General features: G+C 38.9%; 1 long non-coding RNA gene across 1 annotated transcript; it reads left to right on the top strand.

Annotated features, from left to right (window-relative positions):
* Positions 1-14,799: 14,799 nt before the first annotated feature.
* On the top strand, positions 14,800-19,107 carry LOC125876873 (uncharacterized). The gene is made up of 3 exons (XR_007447550.1): positions 14,800-14,813; positions 18,163-18,234; positions 18,900-19,107. It is a non-coding gene; the product is annotated as an uncharacterized LOC125876873 (long non-coding RNA).
* The last annotated feature ends 1,599 nt before the right edge of the window (positions 19,108-20,706 follow it).

Genomic DNA, 20,706 nt, shown 5'->3' with positions numbered 1-20,706 from the left:
CATAGAATTTCCCCCCTTCCACTCTAGGATAGTCTCATTCAGAAATTGAAACTTGACTACATGAGTTCTACAATCAATAGAAGCATAGCATGAGTGCAACCAATCCATCCCAAGGATAACATCAAGATCTAGCATATCAAGCTCTACCAAGTCAAGAAGAGTAACTTTATGGGACAAGGAAATGGGACACTTAGACCCACTTAGCCATAATAGAATCACCAACATGAGTAGAGACAGAAAAAAGTTTTAATCACACATCCGAAAGAACATCAAACCTTATACACATATGGCGTCACAAAAGATAAGGTACCACCGGGATCAAGTAAATCATATACATCAAGTTGGAAAACATTCAAAATATCGGTAGCCACATTGGGAAAACCCTCTTGTTCACCACGAGTCTGAAGTGCATAGAAATGGTTTTACTTAGGAGCGTTGGAACCCAAATCATTGGAAGGAGCTTGATTGCCCTCTCTTCCTTAATCCATAAGCATTGGGAAGTCTCTCATTTTATGACCATTCTTACCACAACTAAAGCAACCATCCGTGCCGGCTAGGCACTTACCCTCGTGCTTCTTCCCGCACTTAACAAAAGTAGGCAAAGTCAATGAAGATCCACTACCATTACGTCCTTGAGACTTAGGGTTAGACACCCTATCTTTGTTGAAATTAGGAGGAGCATTGGAGGAACCTTGACCGGAAAACCTTTGTCAAAATCTAGGACGACCATATCCATCGGACATTGCATGAGAGAAATTACCATCACCGATCTTAGCCCTCTTCACTTTTCTAGACTTTTCCTTGAGTTTCTCCTCCTGAATTTGTTGTGCATGAACCATGAGATGAGAGATGTCCATGTCATTAATGAGTATGCTGGTACGACGCTCTTTAACCACCATTTTAGACACACCCGAAACGAACTTACTATTCCTTGCCCTTGAGTCGGCAGTGATTGTTGGAGCACACTTAGACAATTGAATGAACTTTAGAGCATATTCCCCCACACTCATACTTTCTTGAAGAAGGTTGATAAACACAAGCACCTTGGCTTCCCTCATCTCAAGGGTAAAGAACCTATCAAGAAAAGAAACCTTAAACTTCTTCCAAAGCCAAAACCTTATCTTCAATGGTGAAAATGGAGGCTTGCCTTGAAACCCTAGGTTTAATCTTACTTCTTCTTCTTCTTCAAGTTTCTAGAGAGAGAAATATTTTGGAGATGAGAATTGATCTTCTTTTGTGAATTTGGAAGAATGACTTGAATAGGTTGAATTTGGGGATTAAAATGCTTATATAAGAGTCTTAGTGAAGGGTAAAATGATGTAGTATAGGAGTTAATTAATTAAGAAAAGACCCAACTACCCCTGAACTTAACCACCGACTTCCACCTACGGACCCCAGTCGACGGACCGTGGTCTGATCCACGGCCCGTTCTGGTAGACCGTCGATGGGGTCTGAAAGTTGGAACTTGAGGCCTTGGACCACGGACCCCAACCACGAACTGTGGTCTGACCAACGGTTCGCTGGTCAGGTCGTGGTTTTAGGCCCTCAGACCAATTTCAGGTAGGCCATCCACAGACCATACCTACGGTCTGTGGTCCCTTCCATGGGTTGTGGCTAGCCAGCGTGGGTTGGCACCTGAAACTTCTAGAAAACTGCTATTTGGCCTTTTTTGAATATGAGGTGTTACAAGGACCTAGGGACCGTAGGCGAGGCTCGACAATTATTTTTCAAGGGTTTTTGATTCTTTTCCTAATTGCTTTAACCCATTACTATGTCATTTTACCATTTACTCTAAGTCCCATATAAACATTTTAAGCCCCCAATTTACCCATTTCAACTCATTCTCCTAAATTCTCTAAACTTGACCAAATTCATTTTCCCAATACAAGTCTAAGGAAGACGAAGAAGAGTTAGGGTTCCATCCAGGTCTTCAAATTCTCAATTTTCTCGGGCTTAAAGGATCAAGGTGTGTGTATTTCTCCATGGGGTCCCCAAAAATTTCAATTTCCCAAATCAATTTTAGATTGATCAAATTAGGGTTTCAATTCAATGAATGTGGGTTTCTTCTAATTATGATTGATTTTGGATAATTAAGTCTTCTAATGCATTAATTGATGTTAATCCATGATATTTAGTTTAATTTTCATTGACCCATGCCTAAATTCTATTTTTCAACTATGATCCTATGATGAACCCATAAATTATGAAATGGTGAAGATATGTATGTTTTATGAAATGATTATAAATGATTTGGGAATTCTTTGAAAGGACAGTGTAAATGCTATTGTGAAAGTTTTATCACTTACTATGATGATCATGATTGTGAAATGTATTTCTCACAAATGAATTCACATTGGTGAAAATGTTTTCTCATCCACGTTGAATTATGTTTAAAGAGTTATTCTATGTTTTGATCTTAAAATATGTGTATTGGTATTGATCATGGTCTTCCCCTATGTTAAATTGATATTTGACTTTTATCTATTTTGATGGGATTTAGACGTAGCACCGAGAGGGATTTGAGGTGGAGGCTCAAATAGAGTAGTCTCTAGTAGCAACCTCTATTCCCTAACTACATTCCCCCATAGGATTGTCTTAAATGACCTACCTAGTGGATCCACTTTAGGAAATAATGATATGCACGAAATCTACCTTGGCAAGTAGTTTCCCCTTCTTTTGGTATAAGGGATATACCGGATTCCATGATATAGCTCTCATGGTCTTATTTTCGGTTAAAACTAATATCCCATAAAATGATTATGTTTTCTTCAAAGCTTTTCTCATGTCCTTTATGTTAATGTATTTAATAATGTTTTATGGTCTTCATGCCATTTCTTCTCTAAAATCTTTTAATATTTCATTATGATCATGCCCATTCGATTTAAGTCATGTATATTATCATGTTCATGTTTATGCATACTTCCTCATACTTAGTACATTCCATGTACTAATGTGTACTTATTCCTACAATGTTTTACTAATATAAGGTCCGACGCTCCTACCTCCCATACTCGTGGCTAGACATCTATTGGGTGCTTCAAGTCATTGGTGAGTCCTCATGTTTTGAAGACCGATATACTTTGTAGTTTTATGTCATTTTGTTTTGGACTTTGTATGTGATGTATGGGTTATGTCCCAAACACTTTCCTTATGATATGTTATATGGCTTTGAGACTTATCCTAGACTTCCACTTTTGTCAAACTCTTTTATATGAAATTTTATTTTTTGAACTCTTTACTTCTATTATCTTATATGATGTATGCTAAGTGGATTGTGTAGGGCCTCACAAGGTTCTATAGGCCATGTTACACCTAGGGTATACTTTAGGTCGTGACAAATTAGGTATTCATAGCACAAGGTTTTGAAAGTTCCTAGTATGTCTCATAAGCCACATCAAGTAGAGTCTAGTTCATTAGTATGAGTGTGAAGCACGCCATATTTATGTATATGAAGCTATAAGATTTTTAAGAAAATTGCACTTCTTTCATCACTCTAAAGTCGTGCGATAGAGTTTAACTCTATATATCTCTCTCCTAATTCTTATCTGATGTTTTTCATCCTTAGACGAATGGACAAGCAAAGCACACAATTCAGACCCTACAAGATTTGTTGAGGGCATGCTTTATGGATTTAAAAGGTAATTGGGATGACCACTAGCCTCTCATAGAATTTGCATATAATAATATTTATCACTCAAGTATCAAGATGGCTCCTTATGAGGCTCTATATGGAGAAGAGGTAGATCTCCTATTAGGTTGTTTGAAGTTCGGGAAGTTGAGTTGATAGGGCCAGACTTGATTAATCATGCCATGGAGAAAGTGAAGACTAATCGGGAAAGGCTGAAAATAGTGTAAAGTTGTCAGAAATCCTAATGTTAGAAGGAGAGACTTGGAATTTGAGGTTAATGATTGGGTCTATTTGAAGGTTTCACCTATGAAGGATGTTATGAGATGTGGTAAGAAGGGAAAACTAAATCCCCGATACATTGGTCCTTATAGGATACCCAAGAGAGTTGGCAACGTAGCTTATGAGTTGGAGCTACCGTCAGAGTTAGGAGTAGTCCATCTAGTATTTCATGTCTCTATGCTAAAGAAGTGTTTGGGTGATCCTTCACTTATTGTACCTACCAAGAATATTGGTATCAAAGACAATCTATCTTACGAGGAGATGCCCATTCAGATTCTTGACCGACAAGTTCGCAAGTTGAGAACCATGGAGGTTGCATCAGTCAGGGTCTTATGGAGGAATCAATTTGTTTAGGAAGCTACTTGGGAGGCTGAGAAGGATATGAAGAATAGATACCCTCACCTATTTCCTTCCAAATCAGTTTCATACCAAGGTACTAACTCTTTGTAAAATACTCATTAAGTTGATATGTTGAGTTTATGCTAATTGCACATTTTGTGCTTGCGTTGGGTTGTTAGACATTTCCCACCCCATTTTGTACTTAGTTTGATCTCATTAGAGGATGAATTTTCCAAGGGGGAGATATTGTCACAACTCATATTTCAAAAAGAGCTAAAGAGAGGTTCGTACAAGTTACCCATCAGTTTTTAGTTATGGGTAAACTTAAAACAATAATATATTTTTGCACATAAAGAATTAGGTGTCTCATGACCTATTAAATTAAAGGTATTTGAATCATCTTTCCAACTCCGCAAAGTTTGCTGAATTTCGAGCCAGAGTAAAAAATTATGGTCGTTTGAGTGAAGCTTCTCTATTAAAGGCATCTCATTCGTTTTTAAAAGGGTAGTTTGGTTTTTTCCTTCTTACTACTGAGCCTAGCCACATTTTTTATTCACCCAAATAAGGGTCTAATCAGTGTTAGACCACTTTTTTCACGTTCTTTAGCACTAAGAGAGAGTTAGAGCAGGTTCCAAGAAGAGAAAATCTAGGTTTCAAGCATTCGTCAAGATTCCCTTTGATTTTCGCAAAGAACATTGTTCTTTCCAGGTATGTAAGGCTTCTCACAGTGTTGGACTTTTTCGTCCTCACGCGATACATATCAATTTATCCACTAAATCATTGTATCTAAAGGACTCTTGCGTAGTTCTTGATTTTGAGTTCAATTCTTTAACAAGGGAGGTTTTGAGTCTTTTGTGTTGTGTTTTTTTATTAAAAGTTATGTTTCCAAAGGGTTTGTATGAAAGTTCCCATAAATTCGTGTCGGGTTTGAGAATCAAGTAGAGTTTAGGAGAAATTTCTCAATTCTAAACTAATTTGGGGTCCTAATTTAAGCTTGAAAATTCATTGGGTTGCTGGGGAGGGGCCTGGGGGCGCGCCATGATAGAGTCAAGGCTGAACTTTAGTAGTTAAGGCCCTGGGGTGACATGCCAGCAGTGCACCAAGGCCTGACTTCAGAAGTTCAGACCCTGAGATGATTTGCCAGCAGTACGCCAAGGAGTCTGGGTCGATTCTTTCTTTGTTTCATCCGGCTCATGTTCCTTTAAGTTGTGGCTATGATTCCCTTATTTGTATTAGCTCCTAAAGGCTTCATTTACCGTTGATAATTTCTACATGTTCCAGTCAATTGTTTTAATCCATTCAAAACTAAAGTGAATTTAAGAGAAAAGTTCAAGAAGTCTTTTTGAGTTATTGTTGAGGATCTTTCGTAACCAACAATGGTCTTCAACTAAATTTCTAAGAAATCAAAATTGAGTGTTAAGAAGAGTTTTACTCATGAATGATAAAGAATATAAGGGAACTAAGTATTTCCAAATGTAACACTTTTATATTGAAAAAGAGAAACTTTGATTTCTAAAAAGAGTAATGAGTTCAGAGATTAATTCAAAGTAGTTAACTCTTTTAAGAGGACATTTTGACTAATTACCTCAAATTGAGAAACAATATGTTTTACACATTTGAGCATCACTATATATTTTTATTAGGAGTAGTATTCAACACCGATATGAAGATGAATTTAGACAACTCTCATTCCTCATAAACTATGTAGCCAACATGGGTAAATGATCATACTTTTTAGAAGACTCCTTATTGATTTTGAGTATATCTTAGTGTATCCACTTAGTTGAGGTTTCCTATGCCCCAGCAAGGTATAAAACAGTTTTAGAAGCGTCGGTGAGACGTTGCATCATTACATAGCTCATAGTGATGGTTGTCGGTTAGAAAATCTCTCAAATAAGAGTAAAGAGTAAATTATTGTATTTTTATATATATCCTTGAGTTAGTATATGTTTTATATGAAGGTTTAAGCATTTTATATTTTGTCGTTGCTTTTGTATTGAGTTGAATTGAGGTGAGTAATCTTCCAGTCTTGTCAGTTCAGTTATCTATGCTTTCAGTTCTCTTTGCATGCTCATACATTCACTGTATTGATGTCATTCAACCTGCATCTCATTATGATTTAGATACAGGTGTCTAGGGTCATTAACAGGCGTTTCGTTGATAGTGGTTGCACTCCACCAAGCTTTGGTGAGCCTCCTTGCTTTTCGAAGGGCTTCACATTTATTTCATGCTTTTGTTAAGTTGTTGAGGGTTCTGTACTGACATCTATCCTAGTATTAGAGGCTCCATAGATAGTTAGAGTTGAGGAGTCTCTCATTACTTTCCATTTTGTTGAGATGTTTTGAGAGTGTCTTGCCGAGTATTATCATTATTGAACTTAAGTATTTTTAGACATTTGAATTAAGTATTTGTTTGAGTTTAAATGTCTCAATTTTATTTCTAAGCTCGTTTTGCTTGAGTAATTCTTCTGCTAAGTAGTCAATCAGGCCAACGGTTTGCTTGGGGTCCAAAAATGGTTCTCGAGTGTCGTCCACGTCCAGGGTGTAGGCTCAGGGCGTGCCAAATAGGTGCCTAATTTAACGTCACAACACGAAACAAGTAAATTCACCACCTTTCTTTCCACTTTGAAGTTATGAATTGTACCCTAAATTTGAAACCATTTTTCTGCTCCTCACAGGGCAGTGGTATAAAGATAAAAGAATTCAGTAATAGATGTCGTATCTTGCACTTCTTGGCCCTTATGTGATGAATGTTGTTTTCTCTATGTTGACTAGAAACTTTAAAATGTAGGGGCCTTGTTCCTCATCTATACACTCCTCCATTAATTCAGATGACTCAAATTTCATGTCATCATCCAAACATAATGTTAAAAAAATGTTAAATGAGTCCCAAGATGCCTCAACTCCAAACAACCATATTTACAACATTCTCACTTTTGTACTCTTTCTCAACATTGACATTAAAGAAAATGTATAGTTGAATGGTTGTAACTCCTTTTTTTTTTCTGATCCACAACAATTGGTGATTGGGCAATAGACGCCTCAACCTTTTTGTTCAAGTGAGTCTCAAAGTCATGAACATTTGAGCCAAATTGATCTATTTCTTATGTGAGCTCAACTCTTCCTTCTATCAATTGGGTTGTCATGTGATGATTCCGAGATTTGGACTTATTTGGGGTGTTGTTTATATAGATTTAGTATCCTCAAATGCTTAATTTGTGCCAAAAAGTGATGTTAAAGCCTTGATTTTCAAGTATATGGATTGAGGAGCAAATCAAGGACACTAACAGGCAAAGAGGAACAAAAAAAACTAAATAAGTGAAGAAAGGCGAGCCTGAGGATCGCTAAGAGCACTTGATGTGTCACCGATTGGCTACTTTAACCGCCTAAAGTTCTAGTGTGCCAGCCCTGAAGGAAGAAACCAAGTTGGCAACAGGAAAGGGGCAGTCGACGACTCACCGAGCAGTTCCACGATGCAAAGAAAGATCGCCCAAAGTTACAAGACTTGAGGATGCTGAGAGCCAATGCAAAAATGCGATAGATAAGAGCAAAGGGCGGTTTTCCGAACCACTCGGCGAACCCGACATATATCGCCCAATGGTCCTTCGTGGCTTATTTTTGGCTACTATAAATTAGATTTCAAAAAGTTAGCTTTTAGTGAATGTTTACTCTAGAACAATTTTCTCTTGAGTTTTTGAGAGTTTCTTCGTAGACTTGAAAACTTTTTTAGACTCAATTTGGAGATTTTGCAAGTGGGTATCGAATTTTCGGTAAATTGAATCATTATAAAGACTAAATTACTCTTACCCAGTCAATGGTTAATCGATTTGGTAACCATTTTTACTCTTTTATGATGTTTGGCTAAAACTCCAATTCTTGGGGTGTGATCATGTGATTATGGGTTGAATTAGTTTATGGGTATTGCTAATTACTAGTTTAATTGCTATATTGAAGTGGGTTTAATCATTAGCTGAGGTTTAATTTATGAATTGTAGTTGCAAATGCAGTTCTAATTTTGTGTTCTTAGCTTGCTCGAGAGAGGTTTTTGAACCAAAGCTTTTGATTAATGGTTTGTAAGTATTGGGTTGATTTGGGTTCAGCTTGAGAGAGTGGATCCTAAACCCAATCCTACCCATCTTGCTCGAGAGAGAACATGTATTAAGGTTATGGGTTGTTCTTAATTGCTATGCTTGTTGATGTTTGAGAGAAATCACTTGAAACGAAATAGTTGTTTGAGAGAAAGCTATTTCAATTATAGTCTAGCCTACCCACTGATATTTATCTATTTACTAGTAGTTTCAATTACCCATTTATTGAAATTTGCCTATAATCATTCACATCCCGAGAATTCCTCTCCTTATTGTTATTTCAAATTGTTTGTGACTGCGTTGTAGTTGATAATTACAAACCAAAAACCCCCCATCTGACATTTGATGTCACCCCTTTTGACTTGTTTCATGTCTTTTCTGATAATTTCTATTCCTATATCTAGTTAGATCACATTTGTACTTCTTAATTGAATTTGAACATGTACTGCTCCCTGTGGGATTTGACCCCAACCCATTTGTTGGGTTATATATTGCTTAACGATCGTTTACACCTAGAATTGGATTATGTGTGCTTGAAACATTATTCATCAAAATGGCGTCGCTACCGGGGAATTGTGTTGTTTAAAATTCTTTTATTGAAGTTGAATTGTGATCTTTCTAGTTATAGTTGTATCTACTTATTTTAATTTTTGGTTTTGTGTTGCTTGTGTTAAACAGAGGAGGAGATGAGCGTTAACGGAAATAATGGTAGCCAAGTGGGCCACCAAGACGTTATTGGGAACCTTAATGACCCAAATGTCAATGACCCAAATCAAGTGGATGGTGTTGGTGCCATTTGTTTACTTCCAACTGAAGGAAATGTTGTTTTTAACATCACAAGCACAATGCTTCTGCTCCTACAATTGAAAGGATTGTTTGGGGGGCTGGCTCAGGAGGATCCCAATGGGCATATCAGGAACTTCGTGGATGTTTGTGGGCCGTTCTCATTTAAGAACATATCGAAATAATTGGTCCGTCTCAGGTTGTTCCCATTCTCTTTGATGGGTAAAGCTACTAAATGGTTGGCTGAGTTACCGAGGGTCTCTATCACCTCATGGGATGAGCTGACCACAACATTTCAAGTGAGATTATTTTCCCCATCAAAGATAATGACTCTAAGGGATGGTATCCAAGGTTTCAAATGCTTGGAAGGTGAACCAATCCATGAAACATGGCCGAGATTTAAAAAACTGGTGCTTTAGTGCCCAAATCATGGAATTCAAGATAATGTGTTGCTGCAATATTTCTATAGAAGCCTTGATTCGGTAAACAAGGGAGTGGCTGATCAACTTTCTCTGGGTGGTATAATGCAACAGCCTTATGCAATAGTGTCCCAACTCCTTGATTGCATGACGAAGATCAACAGGGAATGGTACACTTGAGAAGACCAAGTCTCTCCTCTTACTTATAAAATGACAAAAGAGTAGATCGAAAAGGATTAAGAGAGAGACCAAAACATGGCTAAAATGATGACCTAGCTAGATATCTTAGCCAAAAATGTCATGGGTGTTGGTGCAATGAGTGTTAATGGTATGGGTGTTGGTGGAATAAACCCCGATGAAACAAAATTTGAAGTGTTGTACAATGAGAAAGTGAACTTCCTAGCCAATCAAGGAGGAGGTTATCGTGCAAACTACCCAAGACCGGATGGAAATCAAGGATGGAATAGAGATAAGGGTTGGAGAGATCGTGACAGAGAATGGCATGATCGTAATGCCACTTGGAAGGAAAAAGAGAGGGAGAAGGATAGGTATGTTCCTCCTCATGAGCGTCAAAAGCCCAAAGATTCAGAGAGTGACCGGACAGAAGATATGCTCTCACGCATTCTCAACAAAGTTAAAGGGTCCGCCAAAGTGTTGAAAGAGATGAAAGAGGATGTCTCGACCCTCAATCAGACGGTGACCTCTCACTCAGTCTCTATTAAGCAGCTGGAGACCAAAATAGGTCAAATTTCTTCGCATTTGAATCCAAGACAACAAGGGGGGTTGCCTAGTGACACAATGGCAAACCCCAAAAATAAAGTTTGATTTTGTATTTTCGTCGTGCCATGACATTAACTAAGGCGCTTCTTGGGAGGCAACCCAAGTTTTTAATGCTTTAAGTTTGATTTTGAATAACATGTGTTGATTGTGCAAATTGAAAAGTGAAGTGTGCTGGAAAAGAAATAGTTTGGCTAGCCAAAATTCCAATCGGTGACCCACCGAAGAGGTCGGCGAGCCCGACTTGGACCGTCGTTGGACCCACAAGACCGGAGGTGGAAGTTTATAAAACTCGACGGGCTAATTACTTAATCGGTGACTCGCCGAACAGGTCGGCAAGCCTATTTTAGTCCATTATTTGGACCCCTAAGTTTACTGAAGGTCCTGTAAATCTCGGCGAGGTAAGATAACTACTCGGTGCGTCACCGAGTGGTTCGGTATGGACAACTTTATCCGCTGAAAGGGTTGCGAACTCAAAAGTCATAAAAGGCCAAACATTTTAAAATTTCAAAATCTTTCATATTCTCTCATTCCTAACCCTGTGAAATCTCACTCGAACTTTAGATTTTTGATATTTTTTTGCTATTTTACTTCCTTTTTGTGCGTGATCTCGCGCTCGAATTTGGAATACCTTGTCGCCTAGCTTTTCAAATTCTCAATTTGGCATATAGTGTTGGTTTTTCAAACCCTGTACTTTAGTTTAGTGGTTAAACTCAAATGCAATAGGTGAATGTGTATTGATTTGTGTTGGGTAATTGCTTAAACGGGGACTTATGTGTTAGATTTCCCGTAATTTGTTTGAACTTGTGCCTAAATGCTTAAATCGATGATTTCCTGTGTTTTGTGCATTAAAATTGTTCCTAAACTGTTGGGTTGCAGTTATTTTGTGTTGGGTCTAGTTGGGTGAAGTCTAAGTAACCCCGAGTTGCGCCAAATAACATAATTTTCCCGATGATGGAGCGTTTGATGCCATTCGTAAAAGTCGTCAAATGGCCAATTTTGGCCAAATCGGGGAAGTCTCAGTACCTCGAAGGCATGGGTCCTATGGGTATAGTGTTTATTGCATAGTGTTTGCGTTTGATTTTGATTTTGGGGGGCTGTGGGCATGATTTTAGGAAATGGGGTTGAAAACTGGCACGTTGGGTCGTTTGGCCAGCTACGTCGAGCTCGCCGAATGGTTTGGCGGTTCACCAATGTCCCCCTTTAATCACCCTTAATTTCATGTTTTGGCTTAGTTGAGTCTGTAACTTTCGGCGGGAAGTCTGAGCTCGCTGAAAGGTTCCTTAGATAGCCCTTTCTACGCCCCCTAACCCCTAAAATGCATTGTAAAATTTGGTGGGCTACTCTAAGCTCGTCAATTGGTGTCAGTAATTCGCCGAAGGACCCTGCACATCGCCGACATGACTTAATTCTGGAGAATTTTTGAGCTGATCCTTTCAGTGAGCCTGATCTGGCTCGCTTAAGCGACTGGTTCGGTGAGTCTTTCTGCAACCTGATTTCTGTTATTTTCTTAAATTATTTCTAACACTTTTCGATATGTTTTGCAGATATGGCTATTTCCAACTTGGATGAGAGTTGTATGCCTCACCAAAAAAAGGGACAGGGCATTATGATTAATGAGGAAGCAACTGGTTTTTCCACACAAAGCAAGAAAGCACCTCCGAAGGGAGGCAAGGGCAAGGGAAAAACGGTCGTAGTTGAGAGACTAGAGCACAACTCCGACAGTGATAGGGAGTCCTTCTATTCTCAGGCTTCATTCTCTGAGCCTAAGGATAATCAGTTGCTACAGACTCGATGAGTAGAGATTTGTGTGAAAGCTCGTCAACAGCCGTCTAGGATCCCAGAGTCAACACCTCCTGCTGCAATTTAGTCCCAGCTCCGGCACAGACGGTGGTTCCAGTACCACTAGTTCAGGGTCCTCCTCCCCAGTTACTCAACCGGTTAAAATCAGAGGTATTGAGGACCATTCTAGAGGAAAAGTGGCTGTCCACAGATGGTGTAGTGGACATATACCCTCATATGTGGGACACTCTCCGATACCATAGGTTTGAGATCTTCACTAGACCCCGTGGCCCATACATTCCTACATGTGTCTGAGAGTTTTATACAACTTATAGTGACCTGGTACCAAAAGAAAAGAATAAAGCCAACGCCTTCAGACCGGTAGAGTTTGTGGTGGTCCGGGGGAGGACATTCCGATGCAACAACAATGAGATAAACATAGTATTTGACAGGGTCACAAACATCGAGCACGCATATCAGAGTATGGTCACTTCACATACCATAGATAATTTGAAAGGTTGGCTAGCTTCTCTCATTTCTAACACCACCCCAAGGTGGATTAAAGCAGGAGCACCTATTGAAATGAAGGATCTGAACATAGCAGCTCGGTAGTAGTTTAGATTCATCAGCAACTCAGTCATGCCATCGCAGACCGAGCCCATTCTCCGCCACCCAAAGGTGGCCTGTCTCGGATCTATCATTTCCAAGAAATGGTTGAATCTGGGGCTGATTATAGAGCAGGAAATGGCCATGAGGGTCAAGTAGTGCTAGACGTCCCTTCCATTTCCCGTACTCATTATAGAGTTATGTCATCAGGATAGAGTTCCTCATCATAAGAAGAGGGATATTAAGGTTACACCCACATCCTCCACCGACATCCAGTGCATAGAGACCGAGTACATGCGGGATGAGTCAGATAAAAGGAGAGCAACTCCGATGGATACATCCCTGGAGGTTGATGTTGATTCTTTACTTGCAGAGGCAGCCTTTCCTACTTTGGGCCTTTAGGTACATCTACTTCCACTCCTTCCCAGCCCCCTAAAGCTACTACTGGTTCTACTACCGCCAGGCCTCTGATCACCCAGGCCATGCTCCTTAAGATGGGCACTTAGCCCATTCTGCCAATGTACGTGCTTCCAGGCTCGAGGTCGATGTGCCCTAGATGATTGAGAGAGCTATCACTGTTGCGCTGACACCTCTCCAGGCTTCCACTGATGCTCTCACACCGAGATTGGTGATTTTTGAGAGAGGGTAGGGTGTGACTACTGAGGTTACGACTTTGAAAGCCGAGGTTTCTGAGCTTAGGAAGGATATGGATCATCTGAAGTCCACAAACTTTACTTCGCTATTTGGGACAGTGGAGATCCCAGATGATCCGAGTGCTGAGATTCCAGCTTGCGCTGAGGTACATCCGGAGATGAAATTAGGGAGGATGCTGAGTCTGATGCCGAGATCGATAAGGAGCAGCTTGAGGAGTGAGATGTTGTTGTTTATGAGGATTTGGCCGACCTAGAGGATTCCATGTTCGAGACAACACGTTAGGCCTCCTTGAGAGACACTGCTATGGTTGGGTCTAGTGCATCTAACTGATGATCCACCGGGCACTGATGGCCACCCTAAGAGTGTTACCCCGGACATTGATGCCCCGACAGACGGAGCGACTGAGTAGACAGGACCATCTTTACCTCCCTCTTTGTTTATTTTATTAGTTATATTTGCTTTGTTACATTTGAGGACAACTGCTTTTTCTTTGTGGGCAGGGTGAGGTATTTCCATAGCTACCTCTTGTGATTCTATTTTGTTTGTGAATATTGGATTTTGATCTATATATGTGTTTTGATCTTAATATTGTGGATGTTTTAGCTTGTGGCCCTTGTTTTGATGGAAATGGTTTTGAACCTAATTTTAAAACTTTGATTTGCCACCTCTTTTGTGTGTGATTGTGGTTGTTCTTATTCGAATTTGAGTATTGGCTATGATCAATACCGATGACTTGAATAGTACTCTTAATTGAACGAAATAAATGTGTGGCTACGATGAGGCCAATGAAGTTGCATAGACAATATGTTAACTTTTAGCATCTCGTTGTAACTAGCCGGGTTCGAATGAGTCTCTTGTGATGAACATTGCACACTAGCTAAAAAGTGCGGAGTCTTGTTTGATATTGGTGCCAATGCCTTGTGTGTTGAGATTACTTTGAACATTGCGTGTGATTACACCTAGAATTTGCCCCGTTGGTCCGGTTAACTAAGTGATGCAAGCACTTGAAATGATCTTAGGCAACAATTTTGAAGAGTGAAACAATTTGACAATATACCTCTTTTGTGGACAACCTTGTGAGATGTGTGAACCTTGCTTGAACCTTATTGAGCCTTATCCTTTTCTTGGAAGTGTGGTTTGTGTGAATAGCCAACTTAGGCCAAAAGCCTAAGTTGGGGGTGTGGTGAAAAAAGAAGGAAAATCAAGAAGTGTGAGAAATCCCCCGTTGAGTAATGGTCTTGAAAAAGGATGAAATCCCTCCATGTAAAAAAAAGAAAAGAAAAGAGAAAAGAAGCATAGAAAAAAATGAAAAAGGTTGGGAAATAAATTGGTGGAAGTTGCAAAAAATAAATGGGGTATCCGGTAGTTCATGTGAAATTGAATAACGGGGTGGATTATGAGCATGATTTAATGTTAAAGAAAAGGAGAAAAAGTGATGTTCGGACCACACTTCTTGAAGGTAGGAGCCATTAAGCCGAAATGACCATACCTTTACACTCAGCCCCGTTACAAGCCGTGAAATGACCTTTGTGATCTTGAGTGAGATGAAACAAATGTTGATTGGAAAATAAGGTCAAACCTATGGGTGAAGTCAGCAATGTGTTCATCTTTGTGAGTGTGAGAGTTGTATGTGATTTCGGAACTTTAACATTGTTGAGAAATTGTGTGTGTGAATATAGAATCATCTTTGCTGTGAGGGCATTTGAGCACCTTTGTGGAGCTTGAACTTGCATTTAAAGCAAGTATTGTGAACTTTCATTTAAAGCAAGTATTGTGAACTTGAGTAACTTTGATAATGGTGAGTCACAAGTTGAATCTTTGAGTGCACAATTGATCATTGCATGAGTAAATTGAACCTTGTTGAGTGCATTCATGTTGAGTCTTATGCAGCACTTTTTGAGACATCCTTTTTGAACTGCTGATCTTGAGTTTTACTTGAGGACAAACAAAAGTTTAAGTTGGGGGTGTTGATGAGTTCGAGATTTGGACTCATTTGGGGCTTTGTTTATATAGATTTAGTGTTCTCAAATGCTTAATTTGTGCCATAAACTGATGTGAAAGCCTTGATTTTCAAATATATGGATTGAGGAGCAAAGCAAGGACACTAACAGGCAGAAAGGAACAAAACAAACTGAAGAAGTGAAGAACGACGAGCTTGAGGATCGCCAAGAGCACTTGGCGTTTCGCTGAATGGCTATTTTAACTGCCTAAAGTTCCATTGTGCCAGCCCTGAGGGAATAAACCAAGTAGATGACATGAAAGGGGCAGCGGGTGACTCACCGAGCAGTTCCGCGATGCAAAAAGAGATCTCCCAAAGTTATAGGACTTGAGGATGTTGAGAGCCAATGCAAAAAAGGCGATAGAAAAGAGCAAAGGGCGGTTCGTTGAACTACTCGGTAAACCCGACTTATATCGCCCAATGGTCCTTCGTGGCTTATTTTTGGCGACTATAAATCAGATTTCAAACAGTTAGCTTTTAATGAATTTTTAGTCTAGAATGGTTTTCTCTTGAGTTTTGGAGAGTTTCTTAGTAAACTTGAACACTTTTTGAGACTCAATTTGGAGATTTTGCAGGTGGGTTTCAAATTTTCTACAAATTGAAGCATTATAAAGACTAAATTACTCTTACCCAGTTGATGGCTAATCGATTTGGTAACCGTTTTTACTTTTTTATGTTGTTTAGCTAAAACCCCAATTCTTGGGGTGTGATCATGTGATTATGGGTTGAATTAGTTTATGGGTATTGTTAATTACTAGTTTAAATGCTATATTGAAGTGGGTTTAATCATTAGCTGAGGTTTAATTTATGAATTGTAGTTGCAAATGCAGTTCTAATTTTGTGTTCTTAACTTACTCGAAAGAGAGGCTTTTGAACCAAAGCTTTTGATTTATGGTTTGTAGGTATTAGATTGATTTGGGTTCAGCTCGAGAGAATGAATACTAAATACAATCCTACCCATCTTGCTCGAGAGAGAAGATATATTAAGGTTATGGGTTGCTCTTAATTGCTATGCTTGTTGATGTTCGAGAGAAATCACTTGAAACAAAATAGTTGTTCGAGAGAAAGCTATTTCAATTATAATCTAGCCAAACCGCTGATATTTAGCTATTTACTAGTAGTTTTAATTACCCATATATCAAAATTTTCCTATAATCGATCACATCCCAAGAATTCCTCTTCTTATTGTTATTTCAAATTGTTTGTGACTGCGTTGTAGTTGATAATTGCAAACCAAAACCCCCCCATCTGACATTTGATAACACCCCTTCTGACTTGTTTCATGTATTTTCCGATAATTTCTATTCCTATATCTAGTTAGATCACATTTGTACTTCTTAATTGAATTTGAACACGTACCGCTCCCTGTGGGATTCGACCCCCAACTCATTTGCTGGGTTATATATTGCTTAACGATCGTTTACAGAATTGGATTGTGTGTGCTTGTAACATTATTCATCATCATGTATGTCAGACCATCACAGATAGACTCTTGAAACTTTAGAAGTTGAGTTTATTCTTGTGCCAAGATTGGCTCACTATCTCGGCATCTTCATAACTTTCTCCTTGTTTGGATTTAATTTGTTTCTCTAATTGAGTATTGGCTAGGCCTGTAATTCGTAATTGATAAGCGTCAACCTTAGATTGCAGTTCCATGATATTTGATTGTTGTTCCATGCATTCGAATAATAGTTCCATGATTTTTAAATTAACTTTGTCAAGCATGCCCTTACATTCCTTAAATGAATTCACATTACAGACCTCTTATTTTGCATTCTCCATTTGATCACCCCCACCAACATCACAAATAACAGAAGAATTGTAACACCCCTAAATACTAACCAAGAGTCTCATGTCGATTTACCGTTGCTTAATTACTAGAATATGTTTTAGTCTCATTTTGGGAACTTGAAGTGTTGTGATAATTGCCAACTTGCTTAGCATAAATTCTTATCGTAATTTAAGGATTTGTGATGGGGTATTTTGGTAATATCCTAATTAAAATTATGTATAACTTTAAAAGGAAGTTAAGGGATATACATATAGATATATATGTATGCTTTTTGGGCAGCCAACTTTTTGTTTGGGCAGCCCCTTTTGGTGACATCTGTACAGCTGATAAGTATCACCTTTGTAACTATATATTTTCACACCTCCTTCAATTAAATTCATTTCCCTCAAGTCTAAGAACATTAGAACCTTAGCTTAACATATTGTTCTTCAAAATCACAAGAGAAAACGTGGCCCTTTTTGGTTGGAATTCAAGAACACACACTTCTTTTTGGTAAGTGACGAAATCTGTTTCTCAGCTGGGTAGTGTTTGGTGTTTTATGCATATCTCTCGTTCTAGAAATTAGTTTACAGTGAGTAAATATGATTTGGAAAGATAATTCGTAGACCTACAACTCTTATGTTTATGTCAAACTCTGATTCAGCTGTTATGGATTCGAAATATGGGACGCAACATAGGACAAGTTTTGTCCAGATTCTGGAATTTGAAATTCTGTATGAACAGCTGTTAGTGTTTTGACTATATCTTGTTGTACAAAATACATTTTTCGGTGATTCTTGTTTGTTTGCAACCCTAAGAGATGTATCTACATATTTCATGAAGGTTATAAAGTCTAGTTTTGCTGTTTTCCATTTCAAATCTAAGTTGCGACATGAGGTACTAGGCTGGCCAGAATCACTGTCTTGGGAGCATTGTTGTGTTTGTGCAGGCTAATTTTACTTGTGATGATGATCCTATTTTACATCAATATTATTGAGCTTCTAGGGATTAAAGAAGTTGTTTAATTGTATTTTAAAGGTTGTATATACTCGTGAACAAGTTGAGGACCTTGATACATTGGTTGGACTGTTTCCTTGCTAAAGCACCGAGGTTTGTGTATAAACTTGTACTTGCACTCTTTTAACCTCTAGTATATTTGAAATTGGATCTTGGTACCTTGGTTACCTCTTGTCACTTTGCATTGTTGTGTTGGTATCCTTTGAGAAGTTAAAGATGCTTGTGTAACTCGCCCACTTGTACGGATTGTTTGATCACTTGGCACTCTTGTTGGGACCTTGTCCTTCTTGTGGCTGTGACTTTGTCACTCTTGGCATGCCTCTTGATTCGGATCATTTGCCATCTTGACTTTGGATTTTTAGTTCGTCTTAAGTATGGATGTTGTCCATTTAAAGTACGAATTAGAAAGCCATTTTTAATATGGTTCTTGGTTCTCTTGATTATTGGGCTTGACCCTTCTTGATATAGGGTGTCGACCCTTCTTGATACTTGTTTGTGCTTGGTGTGAAGATATGAGGTACATATTGGGCGAGCCTTGTTGTTGAATCTCTTGGAAAATGATGCTATGAACGTTCCTGACAATTGGGTCTTTAAATATCGAATTTGATACTCTTTATATATTGTTTACTTGATTTATTAATTATGTTCAATTATGTTGCTCATGACTTGAGAAAGTTTGTTTTGTGAATCGGATGGCTCCAAAACTATAGTTTTGCACCACTAAGCTATATGCTTAGCGATAGTTGTTTCTATCGTAGGGAAAGATCGAGAGGAGGCATGAAGCTGGCCATTGGGGATGGAAGATCACAATTGCATATAGACATCTATATTTTGCATAAACCTTGGGACTTGTACATGATTTATGTGTTGTATAATTACATGAAGTTTCGAGGACGAATTTGATCATGTCACCAGGGGTTGTAATATAAGTATGACTATGTGTTTTGTTCTTTTGGGGCGTGTAAGCCCGAGTCTTGTAATATATTAAATTTACCACTAATTTTGAATGATGGTGTGAAGCATGAACCACCTAGTTTGAGTACTCGGAAGTTAGATATATATATATATTTTTTTCTAATGTGAGGACAATATATATATGCATAAAAATCCCGTAATTTATTGGCTTATATGACTTCGATAGGGTCGTTACAATTATTGGTATCAGAGCCTAGGTTTGTGGTTCTAGGACTTTTGCTGTGACTTACTTGTATACTTGTTCACATTCGAAAAAGGTTCTACTTGTATTATTTGTTCACTTGCATGGTTTATAATATTTTTATCGCATTTAGAGTGCACATGCATCATGTACATGTCCCTAACGCAATGTGATCTTCCCTTTTGAAGGATTAAGTTATGGCCTCTTCTTCTGACCGACCTATGGAAGCTAATCGTGAAGGGTTGGGTAACTCTGTGCCCCAGCCTCATGCACTAGAAGAGGTTGGCGAACCTTTCTCGAATCAATATGTTCCCCACACTAGTGGGTCTGAAGTGGGAAACCATCATGGTGTAAGAGCGGGTTCACATCCTCAGATGAGCCGCGGTACTCAAGCCATGAATCCTCCTTTTCAACAAATGGCTGAATTCTTCCACCACATGGCTGAAGCGATGCATGATCCTAACGTGATTAACTTTGAGAAAATGAGGAAAATGGGTGGAGTAGAGTTTGAAGGCACCGTTGATCCCACTGATGCTGAACAATGGCTGGAGCGCATGGAAAGGGTGTTTGAGCAGTTGGAATGTTCTGATGTTGCCAAATTTAAGTATGCTATTTCACTAGTACAGAAGGATGCTTATGATTGGTGGGTAAGTGTTCCAAATGCCAAGGTAAAACCTCCTGTTCTTACTTGGGATGATTTTCTTAGGGAATTTCGTATGAAATATGTCCCACCTGCTTATTGTGATGCAAAGAGAAAGGAGTTTTTGAATTTAAGGCAACGAGGTATGTCTATTGCTGAGTACCAACAGAAGTTTTTAAGGCTCTCTCGTTATGCTGGAGGTATTATTAAAGAGGAAAAAGACAAGTGCAGGAAATTTGAAGATGGTTTAAATGATTCCATTAGAAAGAATGTGGCGATCCTGCAACATGAGAACTTTTGTAAGTTACTGTCTGCTGCATTTACTTGGGAGCGACTTGATAAAGAAGAAGCTAGCAGAAATGAAAGCAAATTCCGGAAGCCTAGAACCGATTTTGGGGGGCCATCAAAAAGGGGAAGGTTTGATAACTCTAAGGCTAGTAGTGATAACAAGCCACCACAACAAAAGCAAAGCAGATCAAATTTTTCTACAGCTAGCATGCCAAATTATGGCCAAGGTAAGCCTCGTGTCCCTACTTGTCCGCAATGTGGAAAGAATCACTATGGTACTTGCAGGAGAGCTTCTGGTGCATGTTTCAATTGTGGGAGCTTTGATCATAAAGTGAAGGATTGTCCTAATCCTAATAATGCTCCTTCCTTGAGAACTGAAGGCTCAGTTCATAAGCCTTCTATTAATCCTGCTCAAACTAGTAGAGGTGCAAGACCTAAAAACAACCAAGCAGCAGGTACAAGTGGAGCTAATCAAGCTAGT

Source organism: Solanum stenotomum, chromosome 9 (genome assembly GCF_019186545.1).
Source record: "Solanum stenotomum isolate F172 chromosome 9, ASM1918654v1, whole genome shotgun sequence".
NCBI classification, from domain to species: Eukaryota; Viridiplantae; Streptophyta; class Magnoliopsida; order Solanales; family Solanaceae; genus Solanum; species Solanum stenotomum.
This window is presented reverse-complemented; position numbering and strand designations above follow the sequence as displayed.